At 34.4% G+C, this 25,709-nt stretch overlaps 1 protein-coding gene across 8 annotated transcripts in view; it reads right to left on the bottom strand.

Annotated features, from left to right (window-relative positions):
- VPS13B (vacuolar protein sorting 13 homolog B) overlaps window positions 1-25,709 on the bottom strand; it is a 793,535-nt gene that overhangs the window by 558,170 nt on the left and 209,656 nt on the right. The window lies entirely within an intron of this gene.

Raw genomic sequence — 25,709 nt, 5'->3', positions numbered from 1 at the left:
CGCCTTTTCCCCATTCCACATTCCAATCAAATATATATTATCCTTCATATTTGAAACTCCTTTAAGGAGAACTAAGTATGAATAATTAAGAAAATCATGAACTTTTTATGACAGACATATTAAACATTACTCTAAAATCTTTGATCTCAAACTCTGGTGCATTCAAGAAGCCCCATAGTCCTCTAAGAGTCTTCCTGAGATGTGGCCCAGGAACCTGCAGTTTAACTAACACACTACATGGTCTGCCAGTAGTTAAAGGACATCATCTTGAGAAATACCTTCTCACATAGTAATCTTTACTTCAGAAGGACCTATAAATTTACTGATTCCTATTTGACTGTTATATAAACATGTATCAATTGGTTGCTATTCCCCAATATTCACCACCTGTGTTATTTCCATTTGCAGTGGTACCTATTATCCTCAAAGCAGGAGTCTAAATGCTTTGTATTTATACATTTTTCTATGATTTTATCAGTTTTTATCAAATTCTCAAAATCTATGACTCAAAAAACTTAAGAAACAGTATTTCAGAAAGTTAAATGATGCCAACTATACGAAATAAACATAGCAGTAGTAGTAATAACAGTTGTAGCAGTACTACTAGTTATAGTACCTAACACTCAATGACTAAGTGCCATGCACTATGCCCAGTTTGTTATTTTTATTCATCTCAAAAGAAAAAAAAAAAAAGGTAGCTATTACTATTCCACTTTACATTCAGGAAAACCAAGGTTTAGAGAAATAAGGGTTTTGCCCAGGCTCAAGCCAGAAAGTGGGCAGGTGTGGTTCACTTTTCTCTTCATAAGAAAAGAAACTGAGTTACCCTGCATATTTAACATCTACTGTGGATACAGAAGTTATAATCAGTGGATAATTTACGCTGCTCCAATCATTATGTTAAGTGATGAGAGGGATACAAAATGGAATAATACCCTCCTCTAACTCTCAAGTCCCCAGAGTCAGACTCTCATTCTATGCCAATTTTTTGAAAAAACTTAAAGAATCTAGATAGTGATGAGCAGACAAGAGCTAATCAAAGATTCTCTCAAGAGGGCTTCCCTGGTGGCACAGTGGTTGGGAGTCCGCCTGCCAATGCAGGGGACGCGGGTTCGTGCCCCGGTCCAGAAGGATCCCACATGCCGCGGAGTGGCTAGGCCCGTAAGCCATGGCAGCTGGGCCTGCGCATCCGGAGCCTGTGCTCCGCAACGGGAGAGGCCCACGTACCGCAAAAAAAAAAAAGAAAAAGAAGAAGATTCTCTCAAGGGTTACTGATGGTGTTAAGAACCAAAAGAATTGAATTAGTTCTGGTAGATGCAAAAATAAATATGAATAGACAAAAATGGCTTTTTAAAAAATTATTTTATAAGCTGCTTCTTTTACAGTTTACACCAAGTTTAGGACTCTACCTTGAATCTGAAATGATACGTCTTTGTTAATATCTAATGCATGACATATATAAGACTCTTATCAGAAGAAGTTGCCGGAAACCTCTTCTGATCAGAATCACTTATACATATATAAAGCATCTTAGTTTAGACTAATACTATCAAGAAATTATTTCATTTTTTATGATCATTACATTTCTCAGATTCTAAAAAATATATTTATTTATTTGTTTATTTGGCTTCATCGGGTCTTAGTTGCGGCATGCAGGATCTAGTTCCCTGACTAGGTATCAAACTGGGGCCCCCTGCATTGGGAGTGAGGAGTCGTAGCCACTAGACTGCCAGGGAAGTCCCTCTCAGATATTTTTAAACTTGTTTTAGTAACTAAAACATCCTGCATACTTTCTCCTTAAGAAAACTTTTTCAAAAAGTAATTTGTTTTTAATGGCTCAAGCTCAGATTTTTTAAAAGATAATTATAGTCATCTTTTGATAGACTTCAACAATGGAGGAAAACTGCTAGTAAAAAATAACCTCAGTAATGTAAATTATGGGCTTTGGATGATTATGATGTGTCAATGTAGGTCCATCAATCGTAACAAATGTGCCCCTCTGGTAGGTGATGTCAATACTGGGAAAGGCTGTGCAGACCAAGAAGGAGGCAGAAAGTATATGGAAAACCTCATATCTTCCTCTCAGTTTTGCTGTGAACCTAAAATTACTCTAAAGAAGAAAAAGTATTAATAAAAAATAATTTAAAAATAAACTTGGTTTCTTTCCACTCTACCATCAAACCAAAATTTGTAAAATACCCCAAACATAAGCACTATGGAGGTAGAAAGGAGCAGAGTCTTGGCATTGCACAACTCAGGGCACCATTCACATTTTTTTCTGTCTACATGAATGCAACTTCCTGAAACTGTGAAAGGAAATCTCCTGTTGGGAATGCAATATGGTGAAACAAAAAGACCAAAAGCTCTGAAACTGAAAAAGCAAGGCTTCAGATACAGGTAGCATTACATATCTAGTAGTTATGTGCCTTAAGGCAAGCCACTATTATTGTTCCATGTGGAGGCCAAAATACTACAGTTATTGTTCAAGGTATTTAACTCTGAGAAATCTGCTGAACTTTATACAGAACGTAATTTAGGGAAGAGGTGCAAAATGTTGATAAGATGTATAGTCAGCTGACATGAGTCAATAGGACAATCACAAAGACAGTGACAATATCTTACATTTGAAATAATGACTTTACAAAGCACTCTCATGTGGATTTACTCAAATATTGCTGTCATATTCTACTAGAGGAAGGAAAGAGGAACTCCCTAAGGCACTGCAATTGAAATACAATTTTACATAGTATACACTTTCAATGGAATAATCTAAAAATAATAGTGAATTTTTGTAATACAATTTAATATAAAAAAATGCACTGTTACTTTTTCTCCTTAGAGTATTTTTCTGAAAAATATTAACTCTGAACACACATTCTTAGTCCTGTGGTGAACCCTTAGCTCAGATTCTTTTTACACTGCCTTTCTTGCCCGACATAATTCTCCTGGCCTCACAGACACGTTAACCCCCCTGTGTTCAGTAATCAACTTATGATCACTCTTATAATTATCATCCATAAATCAGAAGATGAAATAATGAGAATGACCTGTAATCTGTGTGGAAGTAAAAGATTAAGGAGTCAAGCCATATGTAAGTTTAGCTCTGTTTCCTCCTTAATTTTTACGGGCCTAAACCAACAAAGAAATGAAAATGAAAAGATAAGCACTATATGTGCAACTCTCAAAGAGGCAAGAACTGTCATCAAAATTTCAGAAGATGGATGCTGATGAACAAGTAACAACAAGATGACTTAGAGAAAAGTGCCCGTGCATTATTAAACTAAAAAGCAAGTTGATCTGCAATAAGCCCTGGAAAGATAAGAATTAAAGAAGCCAGGCAGTTCAGAGGGCAAGAATGCAGATGAGGCTAAAAAGATGAGCAGTGATTGAAAGTCTATCTAATAACCACACAACCTTTGTTTTAATTCGTGAAGCCATGCAACTACCCCACACTCATCCTGGCAAAACACTGAAGGGTTCACGCTGGAGAGGTTGAACCAGAAGGACTTTGAACTAAGGGATAATACCAAGGAAAAGGCTGCATGCTAAAAATGGGAGATTGTTTAAAAATCTATATAAAATAGATGTACTGAATAATGAAATCTCCTTTTCTTTTACTCTCTAGGGACGCTGAATGCCAGAGTTACAACCTGCAGGAAAGAAATGGAAGGTTTTCTATCTGTGAAAACTGGCTAGTCCAAGAAAAAGGAACCAGAGATACTCATAACTGATTATCCCCAAACAACAACAACAAAAATGAGTAAGTGTCCAATTCCCCTACAATAACACCAGCCATTCAATAAGCTCCAACCTCACACATAGGTTCCCAATTAGTTATTTACTATTTTATTCTACAATATGAGGGCTCATCAGAAACTAGGTATAAATCACTAACATGAAAAGTAGAGATAAAAAACAAACACAGAAAAGGAACTTGGGGTAAAAAGATAATGCTGGGAACAGAAAACTTAGGTAATAATAATTATATTATTGTATTATACTTACTACTACTACCACTACTACTACTGCTGCTGCTGCTGCTGCTATCCTTGGAGGGAGTACAGAAGACACTAGAACAAGAACAGCATGTTTAGCTGAACTTTTCAAAGAACAGAAAAGAGCCATTAGAAATTAAAAACATGATGTTAATTCTCCTTAAATTAATATAAAAATAAGAAAATAAAGGTGAGGAAATCTACCACATAAATTAAAACAAAAAATCCAAAGAGATTGAAAATGGGCCAAATGACCAAAAAATGAAAGGATCAGCATTAACAATCAAATATCTGAAAAACAAAAGTTCTAGGAAGAACTATTAAAACAAAATGGAGAAAATAATCAAAGAAATAATTCAACAAGGTTTCCCCAAATGAAGTACATGAGTTTCAAATTAACAGGGTGCACCACATATCCAGTGCAACAAATGAAAAAACAAATATCAGGGGTAAAGAGAGAAGCTCCTAAAAGTTTCTGAGATAGAAAACAAACAGATGCATAAAAACAGAAAAATGTTAATACATAAACATACAACAAACAATTAGAATGGCATCAAACTTCTCAACAGCAACACTGGAAACAAGAAGACAACAAAGCAATGCTTTTTAAAGTCTGTAGAAAAATCATCCCAACCTACAAATCTACATATACACTCAAACTACCTTCACATATGAAGGGAGAATAAAGATGCACTCAAACATGCCATATCTGAAAGAAGTTTACTTCCTTTGCTAGAAAGACAGCTACAGAACTGTGCTCTACCAAAAAGAGGAATAAATCAGGAAAGAATAATACATGTGATCCAAGAAACAGGGGATCCAATATAAGAGGAAAGGGAATTCCCAGGACAATGATAAAAGGAAACTTCAAGACATCTGTAGCAGGTTCAGAAGGAAATAGAGATTGAAACAGGAGGAAAGTACACTAAAAGAATAATGACTACAAAAATTAAAACTAGGGACTTCCCTGGTGGTCCAGTGGGTAAGACTCCACGCTCCCAAGGCAGAGGCCTGGGTTCGATCCCTAGTCAGGGAACTAGATCCCACATGCATGCCGCAACTAAGAGTCCACATGCTGCAACTAAAGATCCTGCATGCTGCAACTAAGACCCGGCACAGCCTAAATAAATAAATAAATAAGGTATAAAATACTTTAAAAATTAAAACTAATTGTCTAATGCATCTGAACATACTGAGAGAAGACATGCTTCTCTAAGAATTTGGGGGAATTAATATTAAGTACATGGAACACTAATGAAACAAAAAAAGGCAGTTATTAACTCCAAGGATAAAAGTTGCATAAGAAAAAACATTTAAAGGTCGTATACTATAATTCATACATACACAGTCATAATATATTAATACTGAATATATATTTAAGCAAAAGCTGTGACATAATTAGATGACTTAGGAGAAAAGAAGAATAGAAATACAGACAGCGAGTATTGGCCATAAAAGCTAAATCTTCTTGGTAGGCGAAATAATGCCATCCCGCCATCACTCAAGATGCCCATATCCTAATCCCAGGACCTGGGAATATGTTATCTTAACATGGCAAAGGAATATTAAGGCACAAACAGAATTAAGGTTGCTAATAAGCTAATTTGAAATGTGAAGATTATCCCATACTATCCAGGTAGAACCAATGTAATCATCAGGGTTCTTAAAAATGAAAGAGGAAGGCAGAAGAAGAGAGTCAGAGAAAGACATGTCATGACAGAAGCACTACCACAGAAATGCAATCTTCTGGCTTTGAAGATGAGGGATGAGAGCCACAGACCAAGGAATGCTGGTGGCCTATAGAAGGTGGAAAAAGCAAGGAAATAAATTCTCTCCTAGAGGCTTCAAGAGGAACAAAGCCCTGCTGACACCTTGATTTTAGTGAGACTCATTTTAGACTTTAAACTACAGAACTGTATTAAAATGAACTTATGTTGTTTTAAGGCATTAAGGTTGTTGTAGTAGAAAGTATGTTTACAATATCTAAACATGAAAGATAAGAAAATTTCAATATAAGCATTTTATTTAGAAATTTAGAGGTAAATATCTAAGAATGAGCCGAAAATGAATGCCCCTAAAAAACCAGTGAAGATTATAAGGGCCCACAGAACTGACCTTTTTGTTACAAGCCTTACAAAACTATAATTTAATAAAATAAAACAAAAGGTCATTCAGGACATTCAAGCAGCCAGGACTCATTCTAGATACACAAAAATAATAAAATCATAGGATAGTGAACCAATAGTAAAGGTTTCTGTAGAGGGAAGAGGTAAATTCTTTTAAAATACACATTGAAGGAGTAGAGTTATTAGGGAACGTTATACAAAATAGCAATAGCAAAGAGCTTCTAAATGGTTGATATTGTAGTAAAAACGAAGCATTATCATTTCAGGGGAAGAATAAAAGGAGAAAGCAAAAGGAGAGGAAGATTTATCACATGAGAAGAAGGTGGAAGTCTTAACAAGAGCAGCTGGGCAGGCAAGAACAAATAGGTGGACCAAGAAAGCTGGTTAGTTCCGAGGCTCAATAGCGGGCAAAGACTGCAAATGACCTCCTACGATAAGACATGCAAACAGGAGACAGCAAACTTTAAAAGGTAGTGGTTGTTTTGTTATTGCTGTTGATGATAATGATTTTATTGTTTTTAACATGGAAAAGCAGATGAAGTGACAGCCTAGGGCTAAACCAAAATATTTGGGTAAAAATCACTTAATATTTTGAACAGAATATAAAATATAACCATTGAACTATAACCAATTAAATGACAGAAAACAAAAAGTAATCTCAAAAGTATAGCTCACAGTGATAATTATGTGATAGAATTGGACTATCACAAGGAACATATTCACAAGGAACAAAACACAAAGTCTTCTATAGCAAGAGCTTACTTTTCACTGTCCCACCCTCACTGCAATCCCTGTCCGTTCTGCTGTAGTTTCCAGCAAAAAGAGAGTCAACAGGCATTTACTAAGTATCTACAAATCTGGTTCTCTGTCTTTTTTTAACATAAACAATGGCAAATAAACATTTGACAAGTAAAGATTCTGCTTCATACTGACAGAATGATGAAAAAGGTGCCCTAATTTAAAACAATATATTCTGCCACCTAGTTTATGACATAACTCTTAATGTAAATATTAACAAAATAAAGTCTGCTTCTAACTCTAAAATTCCATGAATCAGAATCTCGATCCTACATGTCGTTGTCATAGTAGCCATGTACATTCCTTGAAAACTAATTTGCAGTATCAATAAGAATTAACCTGCTCTTCTTCAAGATTACTTAACTTTGTGCTACGATTACAGGTGAGGGAACTTAGACAGTTTTGGCTATAAGGAACTAGAAAAATAAATCTTTTCATGTGGAAGGGGGCAAAGCCTGGTTAGAATACTGAAGAACTTACAACTTCTGGACATAGTCTAACAAGAAGACTTCAGTAACTCATTTAGACTTCATAGGCTTAAAAGAAGAGAATTCCAGATAGCTTACCAAAGTACCTCAATTATAAAAGATGTTCAAGAACAAAGAATTTTCTTTATCCTTGACGTCTTTACTACCAAGTATGGAAACTAAAAAACTAACATTAATGTTGGCAGATCATATCATTAATTTCTTTTCCCTTAGGCTGCTTTTAAAGATTTATGCTTGTCCTTAGCACACTGGGGTTTCACCACAACGTATCTACTTAGAAATTTAGGTTTATTTTTCCTGTTCGGGATTTATGATTTTTAAATCTGAAGATTCACATCTTGCATCAATTTTGTGGGGTAAAAAAGAAGTCTCTAAATAGTGCCTCTCTCCTAGTTTCTCTTTCTGAGAGTCTTATTAGACCTATACAGAATCTTCTCATTCTAGTGACCAGATCTATTGACTGGTATTTCACATTTTCATCTCTATTTTCAGTGCTGCATTCTGGATTATTTCTTTATATCCACCTTTAAGTTCACAAATAGTGTCTGTAGCTATGTCTAATCTATATCATTCATTCAGTGACTTCTGACCTTCCTTTTTTTTAATTCTCTAGTCCTTATTGACAATATCTATGCCTCTCTCCTATTTTCAACTCCATCTTTTACTTCTTTAATAATTTTAAACTTAGTACTTTTATACTCTTTTTCCAGTTATTATATTACTGAAATTCTAGGAGTCCATATTGTTCATTGGAGGTCTGTGCTCTTGGGGGATTATTTTCAAGTCGTTGGTAACTTGGGATTCTGGGCTTACATTTCAAAAGGCTTTCTTTTTTAAACACACTGCCAGAATTAAGGGTATTTGCCAAAGCAAATATTTGTGTTTACTATTAGATACCCAGAGATGTAACCAGTCCACCCAGGATCACATTTTAAGTTAACTTATTGGTTTGATGGTTCCTAGACCATGAAGAAATTAAAATCTGAGTGCTGACAGGACTGTGGTTACAAATTCTCAGGGAAAGCACCCTCCGTCTTCCCCATCAAGGCCAAAACAAAGAAGCTTCTTTGTTAAAACAAGAGTGGGGTAGATTTTTAAAACAGTCCATCTTTCCACTAGTCCTTAGAAGTTATGAGCTTAGGGAAATGGAAATCACGTTCCAATTCCTCCTTTCTTGTCCCCACCCTGTTCTGGTGATTAAAAGCCAAGCCCACTGGTAACTGAGGTTGCCACAGCCCATTAGGACAGTCAAAGCATGAATACCTGCTTCCTACTCTGGTTTTTCATTTCCTCCTTGCTTGGGAACTTTTTTTTTTTCTTTCTTGCAAGTTCAGCAGTTCACTTAGAATTATACGTGTTATACATTATCCAGCATGGGTGTTCGTAAAGGAAAGGATTTCAGGTTAATTAGCATACCATGCTACCAGGCACAGAAGTCACAACACGCTATACTATACGTTTCTTAAGTAAATATACCTCATAATTGAATTTTTTCTCCCTAGGATTTCATCCATGGTAGATGAGGAAGCAACAAGTATTTTTTGAGGTTAAACACTGCAGTTTATGCAGAGACATTAAACACATTATAAATCCCAAAATGTACTAGTTTAACTACTTTGTTTCCGTAACTGTAAAGTGGGTATAATTCACCAGCTACCTTACAGAATAATCCTAAACCCCGAAGTGATAAGTGGACGGTGGTTACCAGAGCACCTGGCATGTAAGCATTCAATAAATGTTAGCGAGTATATTCTTACTGTTACTATTACTACAAACAACACAAGCTTATCAGGGAAGTTCAGTTTATATACATTAAGGAGTAATAAGGCAGTTTACTAAATGATACACTAATCACTACACTTTTATTCTAGTATAAACTCTGCCACCAAATAACTGTGTAATCTTGGATTTAAAATCTCTGTGGCTCAGTTTCTTCATCTGAAGAAAACAAAAGAGAGTGGTTGTATTTGATTACAACTAAGATTTAAGCTTTAAAAACTAATGATCAGGGCTTCCCTGGTGGCGCAGTGGTTTAGAGTCTGCCTGCCGATGCAGGGGACACGGGTTCGTGCCCCAGTCTGGGAAGATCCCATGTGCCACGGTGCTGCTAGGCCCGTGAGCCATGGCTGCTGAGCCTGCGCGTCCGGAGCCTGTGCCCCGCAACGCGAGAGGCCACAACAGTGAGAGGCCCGTGTACCCCCAAAAAAAACAAAAAAAAACAATGATCAGCTGCAGTGTAGGAGATTAAAGACTGTATAATGGGATATGGAAAGGAAAAATGGCCTTTCAAGGGAGCAATATTGTCATATACCATCAGTATTTTTTTAAAGGCAAAGAAAAATTACAGTAATTAAATGAAGCAGTTATTATGTTTCTGTACATATGATAGAAAAAATATGGACTAAAGTCAGTTAGTGACTTTAGTGAAAGATGAGAAAAATTAATTTATATTTATTTAATTAAATTTCATTTACAAATTGATACCATAAGAATAACTTTTGAAACCTTTTATATCTCCCCCTAGACGCTAGAGCTATAATGTCAGATAAAGAATAATTACTACTTTATGATACAAATAATAAAGTCATGCATTATTAGACTGGGTTTTTCTATACATAAAAGTTCTTAGTTGAAATAATAAATAACACCCAATTACTAGTTATGATCATTCAGTATTGTACCCATACATGAATTAAACAGAAAATAACACTTAGGATAACAGAGTAAAATGCTTAAAAAAAATAAATACCTGCTTCTTGGATTAGGTATTTCATAACACATATGAGAATGAAATACATAAAAATAAATTCTCATTAATATTAAGAATCCGCCTGCCAATGCAGGAGACACTGGTTCGAGCCTGGGTCCAGGAAGATCCCACATGCCACGAAACAACTAAGCCTGTGCACCACAACTACTAAGCCTGCGCTCTAGAGCCTGCAAGCCACAACTACTGAAGCCCACATGCCTAGAGCCCATGCTCCGCAACAAGAGAAGCCACCACAACGAGAAGCCTGTGTACCGGAATGAAGAGTAGCCCCCTCTCACCACAACTAGAGAAAGCTCGTGCACAGCAACAAAGACCCAACACAGCCAAAAATAAATAATTTTTTTAAAAAAATTCTCATTAATAACCACTGGTGGAAATATCTAAAGAAGGGCTACTATGTAGAAGTCATATTAAACTCCATATTCTGACAGTCAAAGTGAGTAAAGGGGAGAGGAAGCCATCATTCTTGGGCATTAAATTAAGAGAAAAACAAACTATGTAGGCATGAGGGCAAAAATGATATGAGATCATTTAAAAATATCACACAGGAAGACTAGAAACTATTTTTAAAAGCTTATTATAAACATAAGAGGGAAACTGTGTCAAAGATTTTTTAATAAAAAATTTAAATGTGAATAAGGATGCTAAATGATTAGCTAGTAAAGTAAAAGACATCACAGTTAAGGGCAAAACTATCTTTTAAATTAAGGACTCAAGTGTGTGCATGCGTGCGTGTGTGTGTGTGTGTGTGTGTGTGTGTGTGTAGAGGGAGTTGGTAAAGGGCACACCAAAATAAAAATAAATATAACATTCACTCCCTCTGCATAGGAGAAGATCATTCTTCTTTCCTTAGTTTAATTCCACCCTAAGGCATTCTCAATTCTACCACAAAGTAAAATCTAACCACTATGAAACCTTGACTCTGACAAGCATTCTTTTACTATAAGAACTGTGACTGCATGCAACCAAGATTCATTCTTGCTACTTCAATCACTGACTCCAAGGACAAAATCAAAGGCCTACCACATATAACTCTGGACTGCCTCTCACTGTGAAGGGCAATCACCCTGACTTGAGGATGCAAGTTTTCATCTGCATCACCTAAGGATGATCATCTACTAATGGTTCCTTACGCATACACTAACTTTTGACTCCCATGCCTCATTCATTCACTCACTGATTCATTATGTTTTTACTATACACTACTATATACCAAGCACAGTCTAGGGTTATAGGGGTAAACAAGACCAATTCAAGCTCTTCTCTCATGAAATCCACAATCTAGTTGAATGAATAAATAAATCCATGAATCAGTAAATGGTAAAGAACACAAAAGAAAATTCACCTAAGAGGAGATACAAATAATAAAAAGATGTATGACAAAAGATCCATTTTGCTATAACAAAACAAAAGTGAGTTAAAAGAAACTGGAAATTTAAGCAACAAACAACATTTAAAGTTGTTGAGGTTTTACCAAAATAACCATTCTCCTTCATTACCAGTTGCATTAAATATTCATGGAATGATGTGAGAGAACAATACATCTACACGTTATTTTTTTAAGTTTATAATCCATAACCAAGTAATTCAGTCCTGGGAATTTATCTCAAAGAAATAACTAAAAAGAACCAGAGTGGTGTCAAAGGCCTAGTAGAGAGTCAGGATCTTCACCAACCTTCAGCAATAATGAGCCACCCTACCACCACCACCATGGTGTCAGTAGAGACCTCATGGTAAGTAGTAATGAGCCTGGTAATCCAACTACTCCAAGCCAGGGAGTTACCACTGGAGGTCTAAAATTCCCACCTTGGGCCAGAAGTTACAGGGCCCCACACACACCCTTAGATACCAATGGAAGCCAAATGGAAAACCTGGACTTCTACCTCCACCGGGCAGTAGCAAGGGAGCATGTCCCCTTCCACAGTTGGAGCATTATCAGATGAAGCCATACAAAATAGACGGTTTGAATAAGACCTAGAGTCTCAGAAAACAATATCCAAATTTTCAGGTTCCAGTCGAAAATCAATTGTCATACCAAAAACCAAGATCCCAAAATGAATGAAAAAGACAATTAATATATGCCACTGAGATGACAGAGATGTTAGAACTACCTGACAAAGACTTTTAAAACGCCATCATAGGGCTTCCCTGGTGGCACAGTGGTTGAGAGTCCACCTGCTGATGCAGGGGACGCGGGTTCGTGCCCCGGTCCGGGAAGATCCCACATGCCGCGAAACGGCTAGGCCCGTGAGCCATGGCCGCTGAGCCTGCGCGTCCGGAGCCTGTACTCCACAACGGGAGAGGCCACAACAGTGAGAGGCCCGCGTACCGCAAAAAAAAAAAAAAAAAAAAAACGCAATCATAAAAGTGTTTCTACGAGCAATTATAAGCATGCCTGAAACAAATGAAAATAATAATTTAGCAAAGGAAGGAAGGAAGCAGGCAGGCAGGAAGGAATGATGACAAAAATCATTCAAATAGAAATTTTAGAATAGGGAAAATGCAATAACAGAAATAATAACTCAATGAATGGGTTCAACATCTGAACAGAGAAGATAAAAAAAGAATCACTAAACTGGAAGACAGCACAATAGAAATTATCCAATCTGAACTATACAGAAAATAGAAAGAAAGAAAACCAAAAAGAACAGAATCTCAAGTGCCTGTAGGACCATAACAAAAGATCTAACATTCAAGTCATCAGGGTCCCAGAAGAAAAGGAGAAAGGTGGGGCTGAAAAAAGTACATGAAGAAATAACTGCAAAAACTTCTTGAATTCGGCAAAAGATATAAACCTGAAAATTCAGAAGTTGAGCTAACCCCAAATTAATCAAAGAAATCAAAACACATCATAGATAAACTTCTAAAAACTAGAGACAGAGAAAATATCTTAAAGGAGTAAAGGAGAAATGACACCTTACTCACAGAGGAAAAACAATTCAAATGACAGCAGATCTTTTAAATTTGAAACCATAAAGTCTAGTAGGAAGTGGAACAACATTTTTCAACTGCTGAAAATATCCTTCAGGATTGAAGGGGAAAACCAGACATTCTGAAATGAAGGTAAACTAAGAAAATTTGTAACTAGTAGACCTTCCCTAAAAGAATAAAGTAAGTTCTCCAAACAAAAAGAATTAAAATAAGGAACTGTGGAATATTAGGAAAAAAGAAAGAATAAGCAAAAAAAGAGTATACATAATAGACTTTTATTCTTTTATTGAGTTTTCTAAAGTATGTTTCATGTTGAAGCAAAATTCATACCTGATGTGGTTCTCAATATTTAAGACAACTATATTATAAACAGGAGAGGGTTAAGAAACAAAGATAAGTATGCTTTCTACACATCAGTTGAACTAGAAAAATTATGATACCAGTAGACTATAATAAATTAGATATATAAAATGTAAACACAAAACAACCACTAAAAAAGTTTCACAACAAGATACACTCAAAATAACTACACATAAATCAAAATGGAATTCTAAATAATGTTCAAGTAACCGAAAGGCAGAAAAATAAAGACACTAAAAACAGTGATCAAACAGAAAGGAAAACCTAAAAACTAAAATGGCAGACTTAAGGCCTAACCAACCAATAGCTACATTAAAGGTAAATGATCTAAATCCAGCAATTAAAAGACAAGATTGCAGACTGGATTAAATATGATCCAGAAAACTATCTACAGAAAACTCACTTTGAAGATCTATCTACAGAAAACTCACTTTGAAGATGAGGTAAGCAAGTTGAAAGTAAAAGAACAGAAAAAGGTGGATCATACAAATATTACTCAAAAGAAAGCAGAACATAGTGAGACACCACTTCACACAGTAGATGGCTATTTAAAAAAGAGAGACAATAACAAGTATTGGCAAGGATGTGGAGAAATATTGACACTCATACATTGATGGTGGGAATGTAAAGTGGTGCAGCTGCTATGGAAAACAATTTGGTAATTCCTCAAAAAGTTAAACAATGAGATAACATGATCCAGCAATTCCACTCCTAGGTAAATACACAAGAGAACTGAAAGAGAACTGAAAACATATGTCCACACGAAAGCTTGCACAAGTACATTCCCATAACAGCATTGTTCTTAATTGTCAAAAAGTGGAAACAACTCAAATATCCACCAACTGATGAATGGACAAACAAAATGCAGTACATTACGGAGTATTATTCAGCTATAAAAAGAAATGAAGTACTGATACATGCCACGATATGGATGACCCTTGAAAACATAACACTAAGTGAAATAAGTCAGATAGAAAAGGTCACATATTGTATGATTCCACTCATAGGAAATACTGAGAATAGGTAAATCCATAAGGATACAAAAATCAGTAGTTGCCAGGGGTTGGAGTTAAGTGGAAATGGGGAGTTACTGCTAAAAGGATATGGGGTTTCTTTTTAGGTGATAAAATATGTTCTAAAACTAGACAGTGGTGATGGCTGCACAACTTTATGAATATAATAAAAACTTCTGAGTTGCACACTTTAAAATGGCTAAATGGTAAATGTTGTGTATGAATTAATGTGTGAATTTAATCTCAATGTTTTTTAAAAAAAAGCAGGAATGCTTACATTAACCTCCGATAAAGTAGACTTAAGACAGAAAAAAAAAAAAATTACCAGAGTAGATACTCCAAAAAGACACAGCAATGCTAAGTGTAAATGAAACTAACATAGCTGCAAAAACTGTAGGACATAGCTGATAAAAAGAGAAATAAACAAATCCACAATTCTAATTGGAGACTTCAACACCTCTCTTAACAACTGACAGAATAACTAGAAGAATATCAACAAAGATACAGAAGATGGCAAAAACACTACCAATCAATAAGTTCTTCATGATATGACAGAACAAAAGAAAAAACATTCTTTCCAAGTGCCTAAAGTAAGATAGACCATGATATTCTGAGCCATAAATGAATCTCAACAAATTAAAATAACTGAAGTCAACAGTTTCTTCTCTGACCACAACTGATTCAAATTAGAAATCAATAAGAAAAGAATAATAGGGAAATCTCCAATTACTTGGAAATTAAGCAGATCTAAATATTCCACAAGTCAAAGAGGAACACTCAAGAAAAATTAAAAACATACACTGAACTGTATGAAAATACAACATCAAAATTTGTGAAACACAACTAAAGCAGTACAGAGAGGAAATTTTATAGCACTAAATGTACACACTGGAAAAAGTAAAAGTCTGAAGTCAATAATCTAGGTTCTCACCTCAGAAACATAGATAAGAAGAGAAAGATAAACCCAAAGCAATCAGAGGAAGGATATAATAAAGACAGTAAAAACCAATGAAGTTTATTTAATCTGTTTTTTTTTAAATAATTTAAATTGAAAAAGTTCAGCAAGGCTAACAAAGGAAAAAAAAAAAGAGAGAGAGGGACCATAAATTGCCAAATCAGGAATGAAACGATATCACTACAGACTGCAAACATCAAAAGGTTAATGAGAAAATAATACAAACAATTCTGCACACAGAATGTGACAACTTTGATGATATGGATCAATAAGTCAAGAAAACAACAAAAACATTCCCAAAAGGTAAATCCAGGGACAGATAGAAAGTTGCATCAAATCTTTGAAGAGGAATTGATATCCCTTCTAAACAATCTCTTCCAAAACTAAGAATGAGAGGAAACACTTCCCGTTTCATTGTACGAAGCTAGAATTACCCTGATTCCAAAACAAAGACATTGCAAAAAAAGGAAAACTATACACAAATATTCCTCATTAATATACATGTGAAAATACTCAACAAAACATTAGACATGGAATTCAGCAATGAGTTTGTGGGTGTATAAATATAAATTATACATAAATAATCATGACCAAGTGGGATTTATTCCAGGAATAGATGTTTAGTTCAGTATTGGAAGATCAATGTAATCCACCATATTAACAAGCTAAAGAAGCAAAATCATAACAATATCTATTGATATAGAAAATGCATTTGACAAAATTCAACACCCACTCATGGTAAACACTTTCAGGGAAACAGGAATAGAGAAGAACTTCCTTAACATGAGAAAGAGAATCTACGAAATACCTAAAGCTACTTAATGGTACAAAACTGAATGCTTTCACTCAAAGACTGGTACAAAGCCAAGGATGTCAGCTTTCATTGCTGTCATTCAACATAAGGCTGGAAGTTCTACCTAGAGCAATAAGACAAGAAAGAGAAATAAGAGGTACAGATGAGAAAGGAAAAAAGCTGGGAACAACCCACATGTCCTTCAACAGATAAATGGTTAAACGAACTGTGATAAATCCATACCATGGAATACGATGCATCAATAAAACTGAACTATTTGTACACACAACAACTTAAACATCACAAATTATATGATTCCTTTTACATGGTATGTCCAGAATAGGCAAATTCATAGAAACAGAAAACATATTAGAGGTTATCAGGGAATGAGGCAAAGGAGAGACTGGGGAGTGACTACTTAAAGGGTATAAGGTGTTTTTAGGGAGTGAAATGTTCACCACATTGTAAATACACTAAATACCACTGAACTGTACACTTTAAAATTGTTAATTGTATGTTATGTGAATTTTACCTCAATAATACAGAGAAAGAGAGGAGAGAAAAATCAATCCATCCACCCAGGGAGGGTTTAACAAGAAAACCCACTGGCTCACATATTTAAAACCTAAAAGAAACTTGAAAAATACCTATTTATTACCCTTTCTACCTCCCTTTTACTTCATGTTTATGAAAATTCATTTATGGAAGAATGTTCAGTGTTTAAACCATTAACAGGTGCTTCTTCTAAGAGTTGAAGGGAAGAGAAATACAGGCATGTGTGGGGGAATCACTATAAACCTTTATGGACTAATTAATATACTTTTTAATTGTTCATGATGTTCATCAATTTGTTGTAGAGCTATCCTAAAAAGAGTTATTTTGCATTCCAAAGTTTTATCAAATTTTAATGCCTATAAAATACTCTATAGTTCTTGAAGAACAAATACTAAAAACTACAATGAAATATTACTTTGAGAAGTTTTTTGAAAATACTTTTAAATACACACATGTATCTTTAAAAATCAGTTTGGTAAGTGGCATTTCTTTATCATTAACTAGATAAAAAGAAAAACTAGAAAATTATTCCTGTGTCCCTGAAAGTAATTTTTCATAAGCAAGTCAGAGACAAACTTCATATACTATATAATAGTTATACTGACAGGTTATTACACCAAGAGAATATTAACCTTCAATCCCTGACTCATTCAAGAAATGTTTGCAGGAATACTTTTAGCCTCTTTATCTGGTCAAAGCACTAGAAGCTAAGTGGTGTCTGTACAAACCAATCATTTCACCAGCAGTTTTATATTTCTTTAAAGCCTCATATAAAAAGCACCTGCCTAAAGTGAGTAATGGAGTTTTACATTCATTGCACTTAGGAACAGCGTATGTAACCTATTCCGTTTTCCTCCCTTGTGGAATATATTTCAGCTTATATTGCACAACATGTTACCAATGCATATAAAGACTCTCTGATCAGCCATTTGGACTGCAGTCAGCAACCTGCCTGAGTGCTTTATTTTTTTTTCCCTGCCCTAAATAACATACTCACTTAATTCAACAGCTCAAATGAAAAAATCTTTTTAAGATGGTGATCTTACTTTCTTAATAAATATATAACACATGTATGTGAACTAACTGTATTTGAAATACAAATGGTGAGACAGCGATCCTTGAATAAGGTTTGCGCAGTAATAGTTGAAAACTAGTTGAATACATCAATCCAGGGGAATAAAACAGAAGGCTATATGCCATGTCTTCATGTCTGTTTTTTCTCCTGAGCAACATACAATTAAAAAATTTCTGTAACCACACTAAAAAGCTAACTTAATTTTGACACATTAAAGGCCTAGAAGTAAGGCTAAACAATTATTATAATTGAATCCCCCGCGTATTTGCCAGACCCCAAAATATTTTCAAGACATACATATCCCAGTCATTGCCAAAATTTGCTGAATATGAATGAAGGCAAATTTTTAAAACAGTAACAATGATGAAAATGTCATATGTTATTTTATAGCTAAGATAGATCTAAAATTCAAGTACAACTGATAAGAAGAGTAACGAAGACTGAAGGGGATTACAGAAATGAAAAAAATAGAGGAGATTTGCCATAATTGTAAGATTATGACTTGGTAATATTGTAAACTACTCTATTTTAACATATTGTAATATTACAGATGAATAAGTAAAAAATAAAGAAAGAACTGAAAGTGTGCAAGGCAAAAGCTCCTCACTGCCCCTTGCTGGTACCCTCATGCAATAACCTAAGGCCAATAGCTAGCATCAATTAATGAACATTTACTTAGACCCAACTACGCAAAATTACCCATATAAAGCCTATAAAATACGGTGCCTGCACTCCAATAGCTCACAATCCACTAGGCAAGAAATGAAAAGATACCCCAAAATTTGGCTAATTCAACAATTACCTCAAGTATTAACATGAAGTCTAGGAAATTGGCAAAGCTGTGATAATCAGGCTCAAATCTGAAGCAAGCTTTGGCAAACTTTTTCTATAAAGGGCCAGAGAGTAAATATTTTAGGCTTTGTGAACAGTAAGGTCTCTGTTGTACTTATTCAACTCTGTTATTGTGGTACAATAGAGCCATAGACAATAACTAAACAAATAACTAAATAACCACTGTGTACCTGTGAAAAGCAGACAGTGGGCTAGATTTGGCTTGTGGGCTATACTTTGCCAATCTCTGTTCTAGAGCAGTTGTTCTCAACCCTGAATCCACATTAGATTGACACAAGAAGTTTTTTTTTAATGACCAAGATCCAAGCCCCACCCTCAGAGACCTCCAAAGTAAAAGGTCTGGTTTGGCCTGGAAAACAGTATATTTCAGAAGCTCTCGCTAGTGCTCTAGAGGCAAAGAAGTTTGGATATGAGAAACCTGCAAGACCTAAAGTTAAGATTTGTGTTCTTGCACCCATCAATTTTTGGCCTAAGAACTGAGAGGAACATTGATGGGTCACAGCCTAAGACCACGAGGCTTATACTCACAAAATAATCTGGCATTTAAAATCAACATATTTGAATCAAAGAGATCTCTGCATTCCCATGGTCACTGAAGCATTTTTCACAATAGTCAAGACATGGAAACAACCTAAGTGTCCATCAACTAATGAATGGATAAAGAGATGTGGTGTGTGTGTGTATATATACACACATTCACATATATATAATGAAATTATTATTCAGCCATGAGAAAGGAGGAAATCCTGATGTTTGCAACAACATGAATGGACCCTGAAGGAATTATATTCAGTGAAATAAGCCAGACAGAGAAATACTACATAGTATCACTTAGATGTAGAATCTTAAAAAAAAAAAAAAAGTCAGACTCATAGATACAGATTAAAAAGTGGCTGCCAGGGGCTGAAGGGTGGGAGAAATAGGTAGAAGTTCATAAAAGGGTACAAACTTTCGACTATAAGATGAATAAAATCTCAGGATCTAATGTATAATATGGTAACGACAGCTGATAACAGTATATTAAATAACTGAAATTTGCTAAAAGGATAGAATTTAAATGTCCTTATCAAATGTGTGTGTAAACATGTGTGATGGATGTGTTCATCCTTTTACAAGGTATATGTATATCAAATCATCACAACTGTCAAATATACAACACACCAAATCTTTCAATTTTGTCAATTATACCATGATAAAGCTGAAAAAAAATCAATGACATTTGAAAAATAACCACAATCAAGTTATTATGTATAAAATAAGCTATAAGGATATACTGACAACACAAGGGATATAGCCAAAATTTTATAATAACTATAAATGAAGTATAACCTTTTAAAATTGTGAATCACTATATTGTACACCCATAACGTATAATACTGTACGTCAATTATGCTTCAATAAAAATAAATAAAACGTTATTAGAGTTAGGTAAATTGAAATAAGAAAAACTAAAATACACATATCCCTTCATTTTGTCTATACTCAAGATAAAAATCAGAATTGTTCTAATTTCTAAAGTCAAGGTACTTGGCAAGGAAGGACTGTTATCACTAAACAAAATCAGCAAAGTAGACTCTGAAATTTACAGAACCAATAATAAATTCATTCTGATTAGTTACTGAGTTCTTAGTGTTCAAGGCAAGGTGGCAAATGCTTAGGAATCAACTAAGAGCAAGACAAACACACTCCCTCTCCTCAAGTTGTTTAAATTGTAGCAGAAAATAGCTAAGGTTTATTGAACCTTTAAATATGTGCAAGACACCATGCACAATGCTTTATTTTTTCTGAAGTATCACAAAAAGAACATGAGTTAGACAAACAGTACTATCATCACTGAAAAACTGAGTATTGAAGAGGTTAAGTAACTAGTCCAAGGTCACACAATATGACCAAACTGGGACTTGCATCCAGTTTGACACTGAAGATTACATTCCTAAACACTATGTTACAAATGTTCATTATCCATTAAAAACAATTACAACACTAAAGTGATTGTGAAAGGAGAAAACACACCAGAACAGAGAAGGGAGAACAGATCAGTCATACTCATTTATAGTTATTCTGTATATCACAGACATGAGCTCTGGGACATAATAACAAAGAAGGACTAATTTCTACTTCTTACGTGCTACACACAATGCAGGGCGGGCATGCACCATGGCACACATGTATATTTTAAATATATAAAGATGTCTGTGTGTAGTATATTCAGCAGTTTTCCATGATGAACTACTGATTAAACTAATGTAATATAGTCCTTCTTCTTGTTTAGTGAGTGAGCACTCATAGGAACTAACATTGATGAGTGATGTGCTCCTCCTGATTTAGGAGCTAACAACATAGTTTACCAATTTTGAGATATATGGACAAAATGATGAATACTCTTTAATACTACTGTGGAACAATCTTCTAAAATGTAGCTACCTTACAGATAGATTCAGATCTTTCACAGTCATGTTCCAGTAACTCCCAGGAAAATAAAATGTGAGGATAACATTTTTAAATGCTTAAGTCCTTAATTTTTTTTTCTCTATGAGAATTTTGTTCTGTAACCATAATAGATCCTTATGTGCTGAAAAGTGTGATACATCTGGAATATGCTACTTTAAAAATCTACATTAAGAAAGTTTCAAGGGAAACACTAAATAACATTTTAAAAGAACGAATTCTAACATTCACAAATTAACAATTAACTCTAGAAACCAAAACATTTATTATAAAAGCTGTACTGGTTCATATTTCATTGTTTTTTAATATCAGTAATTCTTAATGCTACTTGAAAAATTTATAATCTTGTAAGTTTCAAAGAATTATTTTATAACATGGCTTAGTTTGTGAGAAGATAGCGTATATGAATGCGAGTTGTATTTCTTTGGAAAGACAAATGTAAACCTATTTAGTGACCTGATTTTCCCTTTCATCTTGTCTCCAGTTTCTGTGTAGATTTATAATGTTCATTGTTTCCAATTTTAACAAATCACCTAATGGCAGAAAGGAAAATATGTTAACCTTGGAATTATTTGCAGTTGGAGAATTCCCTTTTGTCTGGCCCATACAGGGCCTGCAATCTGTTTTAAACACAGATTGTCTGTCTTTCGTCTGACAGCCACCAAGCTGCACAAATTACTTTCTGCCTGTTCACCTGTTTGCAGCTGCGTCTGTAAGCTAAAGATTCTGCAGTTTGACTTGAGCAACCACTTCAGGATTGATGACATGTGCTGCTGATAAAGTGAGCAATTTGAAGAAATTACTGGCTATAGTTATTGAAAGACATCTGGGCATGAGCTGAGAACTAGAAGCCTTCAATCATGTGTTTGCAACCTGCAGTGGCGGCAGCAGTGTTTGAAGTGATACCCTACTAAACGAAGCTGGCCCTGGCACTAAATAACCAAGTCATGTATGGAATATAACCTCTTAAATGAGTAATAAAAGGTTTTGTCTTTTAGCTGTACAAATTTAAGGTCTCGTCCTTTCTTTAAAATATTAAGAAAAAATATAAGGCAACAATTAATCCTTCCTGTTTCTACCCTTTTCTGAGTTAATTTTACATAAATCTCTTGCTTCCTATGTAATTATTTCAAACTGCTACTACTGCTATTTTAAAAATAGTGAACATTTATTGAATACCTCCTACCTGCTCCACACCCTAAGCCTAGGAAGAGATTTACGTCTATTACCTTATTAATACTCACATCAACTTTATTAAAGGTAATTACTATACCCTTTCTCTGATGGAAAGGCTAAAGTTCCACGAAACTAGCCTCATGTCACACAACTGTGAGTAACAAGGCTAGGGACTGTCTGTCTCCTGATCAACAGCTTATTCAACTATTCTATACTGCCTTTCTGTTATGTCTTTGAATTTCTTGGTCTCTTGATATACTTCGAGGTGTGATTAATTGCACATTTTATCAGAACCATTCTACCCCTCAGGTTAGCCATTAGGAAATGCGATTTCTATTTCACCTTTCTGTCTCATAACATAAAATTTTTTCAAAATCATGCTGTCTTCATGAATTCAGAAGCCTGATTCAATCAAAATTCATGATTTTTAAGGGTGAGGGATAATGCAAAAAGCTCAGACCCTTGTCATATTTCCTGAAATCCAAAGTTCAAGTAAAATTATCCTAGAAATAATAGCAAATGCATGTCCTTTTATGACAAAATGCCTACTACTGAAGAAAAAGAAATCATGCTTCCTAAGGTGCTACTTAATTAAAAATAAAGGCATTATTTAAAATATTTATCAGTTTAATGATATGAATAACAGTGAATAATGGATAATTAGAAAGGCATACAAAGCATGAGCAAAAATATTGGGTTGACCAAAAAGTTCGTTTGGGTTTTTCCGTAAGATGTTACAGAAAACCCGAACGAACTTTTTGGCCAACCCAATACAATCAAATATGTAACTATGATAAGGCAGTTCTACAAACACAAAGTCAGAACAAATATAAATTATATCAGTGCATGAAGAATCAATTAATATAGTTTGATGTACATATGTAAAACACATTTAGTATGTTTCAAATGCAAAACTGGTTAGAAGAATATGGCCTGACATATTTTTATAGCATCATCACATTTGTCTAATTAAAAGTAGTATGATTTTGGATAAGCACTTAAACTCCTCTCCACTTACAAACAGTTATAAGCCAGTACAGGTCACATATGAGATAAAAACTCTTCAGAAATCATAGGCAAAGCAAAAACAAATATAACCATTCAGATAACCAGTTTTTGTTCAATGCCTAAAAATTCTTAATTTGTAGACATACTTCAAATATAGTAAAAATCAATACTTTTGAAGATAGTTCAATGAAAAAAAAGTCCATTAATACTAGAAACTATACATTGAAAAAATTCATTAGCTGGTAGGCTATAAGAGTTCTTAAGACAGAATGACTCTAGCAAACACTAATCAAAAGAATTCCAACTCTGCGGGGTTATATGTATACATATAGCTGATTCACTTTGTTATACAGCAGAAACTAACACAACACTGTAAAGCAATTATACTCCAATAAAAGTGTTTTTATAAACAAGAAAGAATTCCAACTCTAAAATAACTCTGCAGTTAAATAATAGATATGAGGTTAATTTTCAAATATTAATTTGAAGATCAATTTTCCAACTATTAAATCATTATTCTTGTTTAGGGTGGACATATTAAATAAAACTGATTTCTTCATTTGGTTAGAGGGGGCATGTTAAAAAAAAAAGCCTCTCAAAGATTTTTTTTAATAAATGGCTTTTCTACTATTTTTATATTGGTGTTTAAATTTCCATAGAGTTGGAAAAAATTATCCCTGTTAATTCTGGTATTTCTTTCAGAAAAAAATGTAAATACATTGGTAAAAATGTCATCCAAAATACACAAAATCATTTCAACTTGTTAAAATTAAGGATACTGAAAAAACAGAAAGGTCAAAGACTTCAAGTTACCATATAAATTTGGCTTTCACATTTCAGTATTCACAAATTGCATTAAACACAGATCTGACTGGCTCTAGCCACAAAAGAGGATATATACCAATTATTATAATAAATCAAGGCTTGTTTATGTATATAATGATATAGCAATAGTAACATTCTTCCACACAAAGATAAACCATCTGTGTCACTATCCTCTTTCCTAATCATGTCATGAGTTCATATTTTTAATAGCACTTTTTATTTTAAAAGACCTAAGTTGTGAGAAAATTCTTATGTACCACTTCATAACTTTGACACAAAGTACGTACAAAAAAATTAAACTTTATTTGGTATAAAATCAGTTGGCAGTTTTACATCTGTGCATGCAACATAAATACACCAGCTGGCATCTCAAGCGCGCACACACATATGGACTTCAAAACAGAAACTTCCTTATTTGCAGCACTGCCAGGGTAATTTTGTATCCTCTGCATACTACAGCTATTTGTCAGGCCCCTGCAGGTGTGCACAGCACATAAACACACAGCTGTAGTCCAGCAAGCCAAGTGTTCCATCAAACACATAAAGGGAAACCTCAGCAGTTGGATTAGTCATCCTTACAACAGGTCCAGGGAGAACAATATGGGTTAGTATTTTTGGAAAAAGCATGGATAGGAAATTTATGATTATGCTAGTCTTACCAAATAACTGGTGGATTGTGTCATTTTTAAAGGTGTGCCTACTTGTTAAGTTTTTGTTAGAAAGGGTGCAGAAAAGTGGAATTTGTTCTTTAGTTTTAAACATAAGTGATAATCTATAAATGAGTTTATTAAATGCAAAATGTTAAAAGGTTTTCAAATTCATTTCGGTTTTTGGAAGTTACTGCAACTGCATGCCTTGGCTATAATATTTACAAACCATAATAAGTATATCTTAAAACACTTATCAGTTCTATATTACATTTTATTATATTTATAATTCTACTTTTCAATTCATATGCATTTAAGATGAACTTGCCAATGAATGTTATTTGTGTCCAAAATTACATGACATTTAACTATCAAAAGTTACATGCTATATTAATATTAGATTGTAAACAAATAGTGACTTCTCAAATATGATATGAAAGAACATCAACCTACAATGGCAGGGGAAATAAATGAAAATATAAAACATGGTCATTTTGCAATCATGTGAAAGCTCCCAACAAAACTAAATGTGACCTTATTAATATTCTTTAAAATACCAAGTAAGCACTTCAAGCAGTTGATAATTATGACTACTTTAACCACATTTCCCCCAAAATGCTCAAAGTCCACCTGGCAGTTGACAAAACATGAAAGATAACTTAGAAAATGAGCTTGAATGCATTATGCCTAATATACTAATCTTCAGTGAACTTGAGGTCAGAGAGTTAGTAATCAAGGAACACTAGCAGTCTCTGACATGAGGGGATTCATGCTTTCTTATATCTGGAAGGTATAAAGGTACTTAAAAACTATGTTAGTCTGATACAAATCCCACCCTTCAACATGAAACCTAACTTTATGAAGTATTATCCTAGTTTAGTTAAGCCACAGAAA

Source organism: Lagenorhynchus albirostris, chromosome 17 (genome assembly GCF_949774975.1).
Source record: "Lagenorhynchus albirostris chromosome 17, mLagAlb1.1, whole genome shotgun sequence".
In the NCBI taxonomy this organism is placed as follows: Eukaryota; Metazoa; Chordata; class Mammalia; order Artiodactyla; family Delphinidae; genus Lagenorhynchus; species Lagenorhynchus albirostris.
The sequence above is the reverse complement of the archived record's forward strand: the minus strand, read 5'-3'. Positions and strand labels throughout refer to the sequence as shown.